The 8,814-nt window shown below is 36.7% G+C and overlaps 1 long non-coding RNA gene across 1 annotated transcript; it reads right to left on the reverse strand.

Annotated features, from left to right (window-relative positions):
• Positions 1-7,122: 7,122 nt before the first annotated feature.
• LOC140178193 (uncharacterized) lies at positions 7,123-8,070 on the reverse strand. The gene is made up of 3 exons (XR_011870450.1): positions 7,985-8,070; positions 7,830-7,885; positions 7,123-7,328 (listed from the first exon to the last, which is right to left on the reverse strand). It is a non-coding gene; the product is annotated as an uncharacterized lncRNA (long non-coding RNA).
• Positions 8,071-8,814: the final 744 nt, after the last annotated feature.

An 8,814-nucleotide genomic window follows, 5' to 3' on the forward strand; every position in this document is an offset into this window, starting at 1 on the left:
ATAGTAAACAAAGTCAATACTCCAACACTTATGATGAAAAGAGAGAAAATAAAATTAAAACTAACCAATCAACTAACTAACTAACTAATTTGTTAACTAAAATAAATGGTTGTCAATGGTGTTTGGAAGTGTTGGATGAGGGGTAGGAGAAGGGAAGAAGAAAGGAGAAAGGGAGAAATGGAAGGAGGAGAAGAAAAGAAAAGTGGATGGGAGAAAGGGTATCCACGCGTACGCACGCATGGCGCGCACGCGTCGTTGGCTTATTTCGAGAGTGGCGCGTACGCGTCATGTGCGCGTGTGCGCAAGTGGGGTTTGTGCCAGAGGCACAACGTTGGCGCGGCGCAGGCACAATCTCTGGAAAATGTATGGAGGTTGGAACTTCTCAATCCACGCGTACGCACGCATGGCGCGCGCGCGTGGATGGTCGAAAATGCTGGAAGTGTGCGTACGCGCCATGTACGCGTACGCGTGGATGGTGCTCTATTTTTCAAAATTTTTTTTTCTATGTTTTTGCACCAATCCAAGCATTCCAAACCTCCAAACAGCTACCAAAACACCATAAAACCTTATTTAACATCCTAAACTACCAATTAAACTCAACTATCTAAACAAAATATGAAATTAGACTAATTCTACCAAATATTTACAAAAGAGAAAATGAAAAGATTTTACCATGGTGGGTTGTCTCCCACCTAGCACTTTTGTTTATTGTCCTTAAGTTGGACTTATGGGGAGCTCCTCATCAAGGTGGCTTGTGTTTGTATTCATCTTGGAACTCCCACCAATGCTTGGTTCTCCATTGTGCCCCAAGATTCTTCATGGATTGAGCCAAGTCTTGATGGAGTTCTTCACAAGCTTGGGGCTCCCAAAGTTGATCCTCTTCTTGTAATCCGGGATCCCACACTTTGTTTTCACACCCGTCTTGAGGTTAATCATCATTATAAGTCCAACCAGGTGGTGAGTAAGGTGAATTCTCTATATAGTGGCCAACAATTCTCCTAGACCCATCTATTTGAGCACTACTCCAACCTTTATATCTCATGTTTGATGCATCAACCATAATGAGCCTTGATTTGCAACGCCAACCACAAAACCTTTTTCGTTTACGCTTCATCCCACAAAGCTCCCTAAGTTGGCCATCCGTTTCAAGCAAACCATATTCAAGTGGGATAATAAAGCTAATAGAAATAAATTTCACCCACTCAAATGAAGGAGTAGATGGCAACCTAGGCAAAGACAACTCCAAGAGTTTTGATAAAGCGTATTCAATTCCCATCCTCCTTTTTCTAAGGATTTCCACCTCTTCACAAGACTTCTCAATTATAATCCTTTGTTCAATAATTTTATATAAACATTTTCTCCTACTCAAGTCATAAATGGGAGGGTAAGAAAAATTTACCTCCACATTACTTTCCATCTTGTTGGGAGAAGGTTCTTCATGCTCAAAGGATTCTTCACCACTAAGGTTTGATGCTTGATCTTCATCACCAAGGGAACTCACTTCTTGCTCTATCCCATCCAAATCTTCATATGGAATATGTCTTGGAAGGTGTGCACTTTCCTCCCTAGCATCAATTCAATCATCTTAGAGGGGTTTTCTTCAATTCTAGATTCCCATGGAGGCTCCGCATCTCCTAAGTCTTCAACCAATTCTTCCCTTTCTTCAATAATCATAGCTTCCTCCAATTGTTCCAATACAAAGCAACTTCCCTCATTCTCCACCAATCTCTCTTTTATGTTATGCTCTTCATTTGATTCCCCACATGTAGCCATGGGAGTTCCTTGAGAGTTCAAGCATTGGGATGCTAACCGGTTTACCACCTCATCCAAGGCGGTCGTGAATTGTTGCACATCCCTTTTCATTTCCTCTTGTCCTTGAACAAGAACATCAAGGATGTCATCCATTGGAGGTTGGGGTGGATGGAAGGGTTCATCAATTTGGGGGAAGGGTTCATAGTAGGAAGGTGGTTCTTCTTGGTAGAGTTGTGGTGGTTCAATAATTTCTACTCTTTCCACTTGTTGCACAACACGCTCCATGGTTGCTTGAAGTTGATCCAATATTTCCTTGAGATGATCCCTTGACTCTTGTTCCTCTTGGATAATATGATTAGGATCATATGGCTTTTGGATTGATGGACATGAATATTCTTCCATGGGAGGTTGTGGTGGAAAGTAGTATTCATCTTGTGGTTGAAAATTTTCATATATTGGAGGTGGTTCATCTTGGTAATAATGTGGAGGAGGTGGCTCTTGAAAATATTGATGTTGGAATGGTGGTGGTTCCATGTATGGTTCATATGGCTCATAAGGTGGTTGGTATGGTGGATAAGAATTAGGGTCATATGGAGGTATTTGGTGAAAATAGGCTTGTGAGTGTGGTTGAGGTTCATGTTGAGGATATGACTCATAGGCATATGGTGGTGGTTCTTGAAAGTCACAAGGAGATTCACCATATCCATTGGGTTGGTATGCATCATAGAATGGCTCTTCTTCATAGTGCATTGGTGGAGGTTGTTGCCATGAAGATTGATCATATGTATATGGCTCCACCCACCTTTGGTCATCCCATCCTTGATGCACATCTTCATTGAAGTTCCCATTTCCTACAACATAGTTGTAATCACACTCATAGCCAAAGTAAGAATTCATAGTAAAAGTAAAAATAAGAAACAAAAGCTAATAAGAAATAATGAAACAAAGTCCTAGAACAAGCAAAACTAACAAGCAATCCAAAAATCAAGCTATTCACAATATTCACATATATACAATAACCAATAACATAACACCATTGCAATTCCCCGGCAACGGCGCCATTTTGATGAATGGATTCTTGATGGTATAGAATTTCACAAATGAATTCTCGTTGCAAGTATAGTTTTTAAACCAATCACTAATCCTTTCATACAAAAAGTTGTTTGTCACTAAAACAAACCCCTAAAATTTATAAACCGAAGTATTGGACCTCGGGTCGTTCTCCCTAGGAATTACAATAAAGTGTCTTGTTATTGGTTGTGAATTATATTTGGGGTTTTTAAGCTTTTGGACAAGAAATATAAATGGCAAAGAAAATAAACTAACAACTAACAAAGCTCTTGGCAAGATATGAGAACTAGAAGTCCTATCCTAGTTATCCTTCTCAATTGTGATGAGAATTGTTCATTGCTACCACTTAGTTAACCCTTACTAAAGAAAGGAAAGTCAAGTGGATGAATTGACTTGAGCCACAAGTCCTAGCCAACTCCCAAGGAAAGACTAGCTTTAGTGCACTCCAAACCAATTAGCAATCTCTCCAATTATCAATCAACAAAGGAATTAGATAACTCAAGTGTCACTAATTACTCTACCTAGGCCAAGAGGAACAAAATCTACACTAAAACTAAAAGAGGCATTTCAACAAACACATAGAGTGCAATAGAAGTAAACATTATTAATTGCAAGAATTAAAGGAATCTACAACTACAAAGGCAAGAGATCAACAATAGAAAAGCAAAGAAGAACAATTATTATGAATTACCTCTTATTGAATTGGAAGAAAGTAGAAGGAACAATACTAGATCTACAACAAAATATAAGAACAACATAAAGGAAATTACAATAAAAGAATAGAAGAAGATGAATGTAGCAACAAAGAATTGAGAGATAGAAGTGGAAGAAAGCAAAGATTAAAACCTAGATCTAAGAACTAAACCTAATCCTAATGCTAGAGAGAAGTGAGAGCTTCTCTCTCTAGAAACTAATTACAAAGCTAAACTAAACTAATTGGTAACTAACCTCTAAAGTATGAAAAGTATGTAAAGTATGTAAAAGTATCTTTCAATCCTTGGCTTAAATAGCATCAGAAATGAGTTGGATTGGGCCCACAAGGCTTCTAAAATCGCTGGCCACGTTTTGCTTTAAGTGAACTAGGTGGCAGCAACGGCGCGTGCGCGTACTTTGCGCGTGCGCGCCACCATACGTGTAGCAACTATGGCAAATCTTATATCTTTTCGAAGCCCCGGATGTTAGCTTTCCAACCCAACTGGAACCGCATCATTTGGACCTCTGTAGCTCAAGTTATGATCGATTAAGTGCGAAGAGGTCGGCTTGACAGCTTTCCGGTTCTTCCATTTCTTCATGAGTTCTCCAACTTTTCATGCTTTCTTTCTTCATTCCCTTGATCCAATCTTTGCCTCCTAAACCTTAAATCACTTAACAAACATATCAAGGCATCTAATAGAATCAAGGTGAATTAAATTTAGCTATTTTGAGTCCTAAAAAGCATGTTTTCACATTCAAGCACAATTAAAGGAGAATATACAAAACCATGCTATTTCTTGAATAAATATGGGTAAAAGGTGATAAAATCCCCAAAAATCAATACAAGATAAACCGTCAAATTGGGGTTTGTCAATTACCAAGACTCTGCTTATTGGATTTATATCCTCCATTATTCTCAAAGTTTGAGTCATCAGTCGGAGGAATTAACTCTTTTTCTTGCATAACTTTTTCTTTTTCCTTGTCTAAAGTATTGACCTTTTTCTTCTTTCTTTTTTTAGATGTCTTTGTCTCAAATTTAGTGCTAGATTCTGAAAATCTGGGTGATAGATGTGGCTTGTAAAGACTATCTTATGCAGATTCATATGAATTGGATGATTTACCATCAGCCCCAATTATTGGCTTTCGAGGTGCCTTCTTACTAGCAGATCTTGTCATAGATTTTCTAGGTGACTTTGTTGAAATGTTAAATTTGAAGCCACCAAATTTTTTTGTTGGTTTGGTTGTGGATTTTTTCTAAACAGTTTTTGTAGTTTTTGTGTTTTTCTTTTTTTTTTTTTTGAGTTGGAAGAGTGGGTGTAATCGAATTTGGTTGAGAAAATGGCTTGGTGTTGATGGGCATTTTTTTGTGAAGAATAAAAATCGGTTGTGATAAGGGCATGCTGATTGTGTGGGTTGTGGTGTAGGCTAGGGTGTGAGCTGTGGTGTGGACTATGGTGTGGGAGTCTCTTGCTCAGTAGGGGCACACAATTAGCTTAGAATTATATTAGTTTTCTTAACACAATTGTCTTGCTCTAAGCCATTCTTATCGCCTCCTCCACCAACACATCGTCATCATCAGACAGTTCCATATAATCTATAAACTCCGGGACAGTGGGACCATGTTCAAAATAGATATGGATGACATTATCATTTTGGCGACAAAGGCTAACCATATCCCTTAAATCTTGGTCCAGCTTCAACCTCCTCAAACCATATTCTAAACCATCTTTAAGGTCTAAGTACCAGCAAGCATCAGCTTTATCATAGCCCAATTCCTTGTAGTAACTAGTTATGTCAAAAAGATCCAAGTAATCTGCATCAACTCTAAGTCATTCATCAGTGTGACTTAATGTGTATACAAATCTACCATTAGAAACTTGGGTCTCAAACCTCCCTCCATGGTAAAAAATGAGCCTCAGCCGATCACTCATTTGAGAAAACACAACAAAATATACTAGAATTCACCATTACAAAAATTTTCAATTTTCAAAAAATGTTAAACAATCACATACTAACAAACCATTAATTAACAAACCCTTAACTACGCACTATCACATGCATTTAACTTTGCACGCCAGAATATCACCACAAGAAATTAGCACTGTAGCAAAAAAAGAAACCCTAAACTCTAGAACACAACTGCCAAAAAAATGAATAGCAGAAAATATTCAAAAAAGTTAAATGCAAGTATTAGAATCATAATATACCATGGTAATCACCTAACTAACATCAACACAGTGCAAAAAATAAAAATAAAAAACCTAAACCTTTACCGTTCACCGTAAAAAATGTTTGAGGATGATGATATTGACAGAGACGAAGAGCTTCGCTAATCAATTGAGCGGATAGCAGACGACCGCGGCGAGCCATGATGACGCTGACTTGAGGAAGACGAAGAGGTGATGAGCGTGACGAGAAAGAAACTTTAGGTAATTGGGGGACCATTTGGGAGTTTTTTAATTGGGAAGGATAGATTACGGGGGCAAATCGGCGTCATTTTTTCGTAATTGTAGTTTCACCACTAAACGACGTCATTTAATTAAGTGCCAATTTGGTACTTAATTATACACCTCAGCGCCGTTAAAACATCTCTTAACTTTTGGACCAACGGAGATTCACGATTCTGAGAGTCGGAGACTTATTTGGTCATTTTATAAAATGAGAGACTAATCTAAAGCAAGTTAGGAATTTCAGAGACCAAAGTGGATATTACCTCTATTTTCCTTCAAGAATGTGCTTACCATAAAAGCGTTTCTTTCATTTGAAGCACTTCACGCTTTGGCACCTCATTATCAGCATGCCCAAAAAAAAAAAAGTACCACAGTGGTAAAAATAGTAGTACCTAAATAAATAGTTAAGAAATAACAATATTTTAGTATTAAGTTTCAATAAAAATGACACATTGGTAAATAATAATATTTCACAGAAGTCTATAACTTCATTGATCTTTGTTGTTGCTACCTCGCTCCAACACCAGCCATTAGTTGTTCTTTATGACCAATTAATATAAGAACATACATGCATTACCATGTATACAATCATCATTGACATTATTAACAACGTAACACACACACTAGCGGCAATTTTAAAACGCTTCAAAATCAAATTTTGGCGGTTTAGTGGACTGCCTTGGTTATTAGTGCGGTGAGGTGATTTTGCGGTAGGTTCCAGCAACCGCTGGTATAACCGCTGCTGAATAGTATTTTGCTGCAACTAATGTAGCGGCGTTTTTAAACCGCCGCGATATACAAGTATTAGGATTTAGTCTATTTTTTACCGGTAGTTATAAACCGCCACAATGTTATTACATTTTTAATTTAGGACTGTTTGTGACGGTTATAAAATCGCCGCTAATTTCAATACAAATTTAAAAAAAAATCGATTTTCCTTTTAAAAAAATGATATTTTTTCTTTAATTTTAAAGATACATTTTTTGGCCTTTTTTGGACTTTTTTAATACTATAAATATATTTTTCATCTATTGAATCTTAACATGTGGTAAAAACAACAAAATTAAATGGAAAAAAATATATTTATAAAAATATCAACATAGTAAATCTCTTGCTAAGAATTGTATAGTCAAATTCAAAAAAATATTTGCTTCAAACCAAAATAAGTCCAATCCTAGGATTCTATTTTTCACTCTGTCCTTCTACGAAATTCATGCCTGCTGCGATGTCTGGTGGCAGCTCCTCACCCTACCGTTGAAATAGATATCTCAGAGCACTCTCTATTGCTTGTCTCTTTTTCTTCTATGCTACTGCTTCATCCTCCATCGCCTTCTTTTTCAACTTCTTGGCTTCCAGCTCTGCCTGTAGTTCAAGCAACTTCCTTAATATAGTATTAAGGGGAAAGAATTTTGAATAGACATGACAAAAAGAAATGCACACAGTTGATTCCACTACATGGGCAACAACAAAAGCTCATCAGTGTCATTATCTTGACAAAATAAAATATGGCCCAATGATATGTTAACCTATTAGTTTACTACATAAATGGGACTTTAAAGTTTAGGCACTTGAGAACAAACCAAAAAAAGGGAGAAGTAGTGATCTTCCATAAAAGGATACTGTTATTTTATGATTTTACTTGGGTGTAAACTTATGCAGGCTAATTACAATACTTGATTACCTAATTCACTATATAGTAGCAAATAAAGATCTTCAACTTAAGGTAAGTTTTCATTTTATGAGAAATAACTTCTGTATTCATTCTTTTTTCAAATCCTTAGCCAATTCACTCTCTTCTATAGTTGGATTGAGTGGAAGCAATGTATCTTTATAAAAAGCAAATATATTGGAGAGGAAACCTACCTTTCATTAAATGGAAGACAAGAAAGTGTGATATCAGCTTTCCTCTTCCGATGAACCTGAAGTGTAGAAAGAATATGAAGTCATTTTAATTCTTTAAAATGCAAATTGAATTGGGAGTTGAAATCTTAGATACAATGATGGTGATAATGACTTACTTGAATCAAATCCATGTAGTTCATTTTGTATAGGTGATCCCTGGAAAGAATCAATACATCCTCAATGTTCCTTGCTCTTGGATCCTACAACAAATAAACATTGTAATTGAAAAATGGAACTAACAACACTTTGTATACCATATGTCAACAGAACACCATATATAGCACAATACAAAGTTTTATATTCTCTGTCAACAAGCAAGCAATTAGACTATATGTGTTAGGACTAATACATGAAATAAAGGACATGATATGAAATAGCTTAGCACCTCAAATAGCCAGTGGAACTGCCTTACAACATCAGCACTACCCTGAAACCAACTTTGACCCTCCTAACCTGGAACTTGAGTGGCTGCAAGAACCTGAAAACAGAACAAGAGCTCCCTTCATTTGCTAATTAATCTATTAATTTGTTTAAAGAGCATATAGATATTATCCACCCCTGAGTAAATACATGCAATATAATAGGTGTCTAATTAACTCATCATATACCTCAACATAGCCATCTTCAAAGGTGAGTACTCCACCAGGGCTATAAGAACGTGAAATGTGCCTGTTTAGTGAGCTTGAGTTAAATTGAGTCAGAATGTATATCATGTTGATCCCACTATTTATGCAGTTGCTCATTGGCACATCAATCAGCCGATATGCACCCCCAATTGAAACATATCATCATCATCATAGCAATTATCAACAACATTAACATTATGCATTTTATTAATTCAAGTAAGTTACACTAAAAAAATGAAATAAGGGTATGTACTAGAAAATAGAAATGCTGAAAAAGAGAGATATATCTACAACAGGTTTGGCGCAGTGCTTTGTGAGAG

Source organism: Arachis hypogaea, chromosome 13 (assembly GCF_003086295.3).
Source record: "Arachis hypogaea cultivar Tifrunner chromosome 13, arahy.Tifrunner.gnm2.J5K5, whole genome shotgun sequence".
In the NCBI taxonomy this organism is placed as follows: Eukaryota; Viridiplantae; Streptophyta; class Magnoliopsida; order Fabales; family Fabaceae; genus Arachis; species Arachis hypogaea.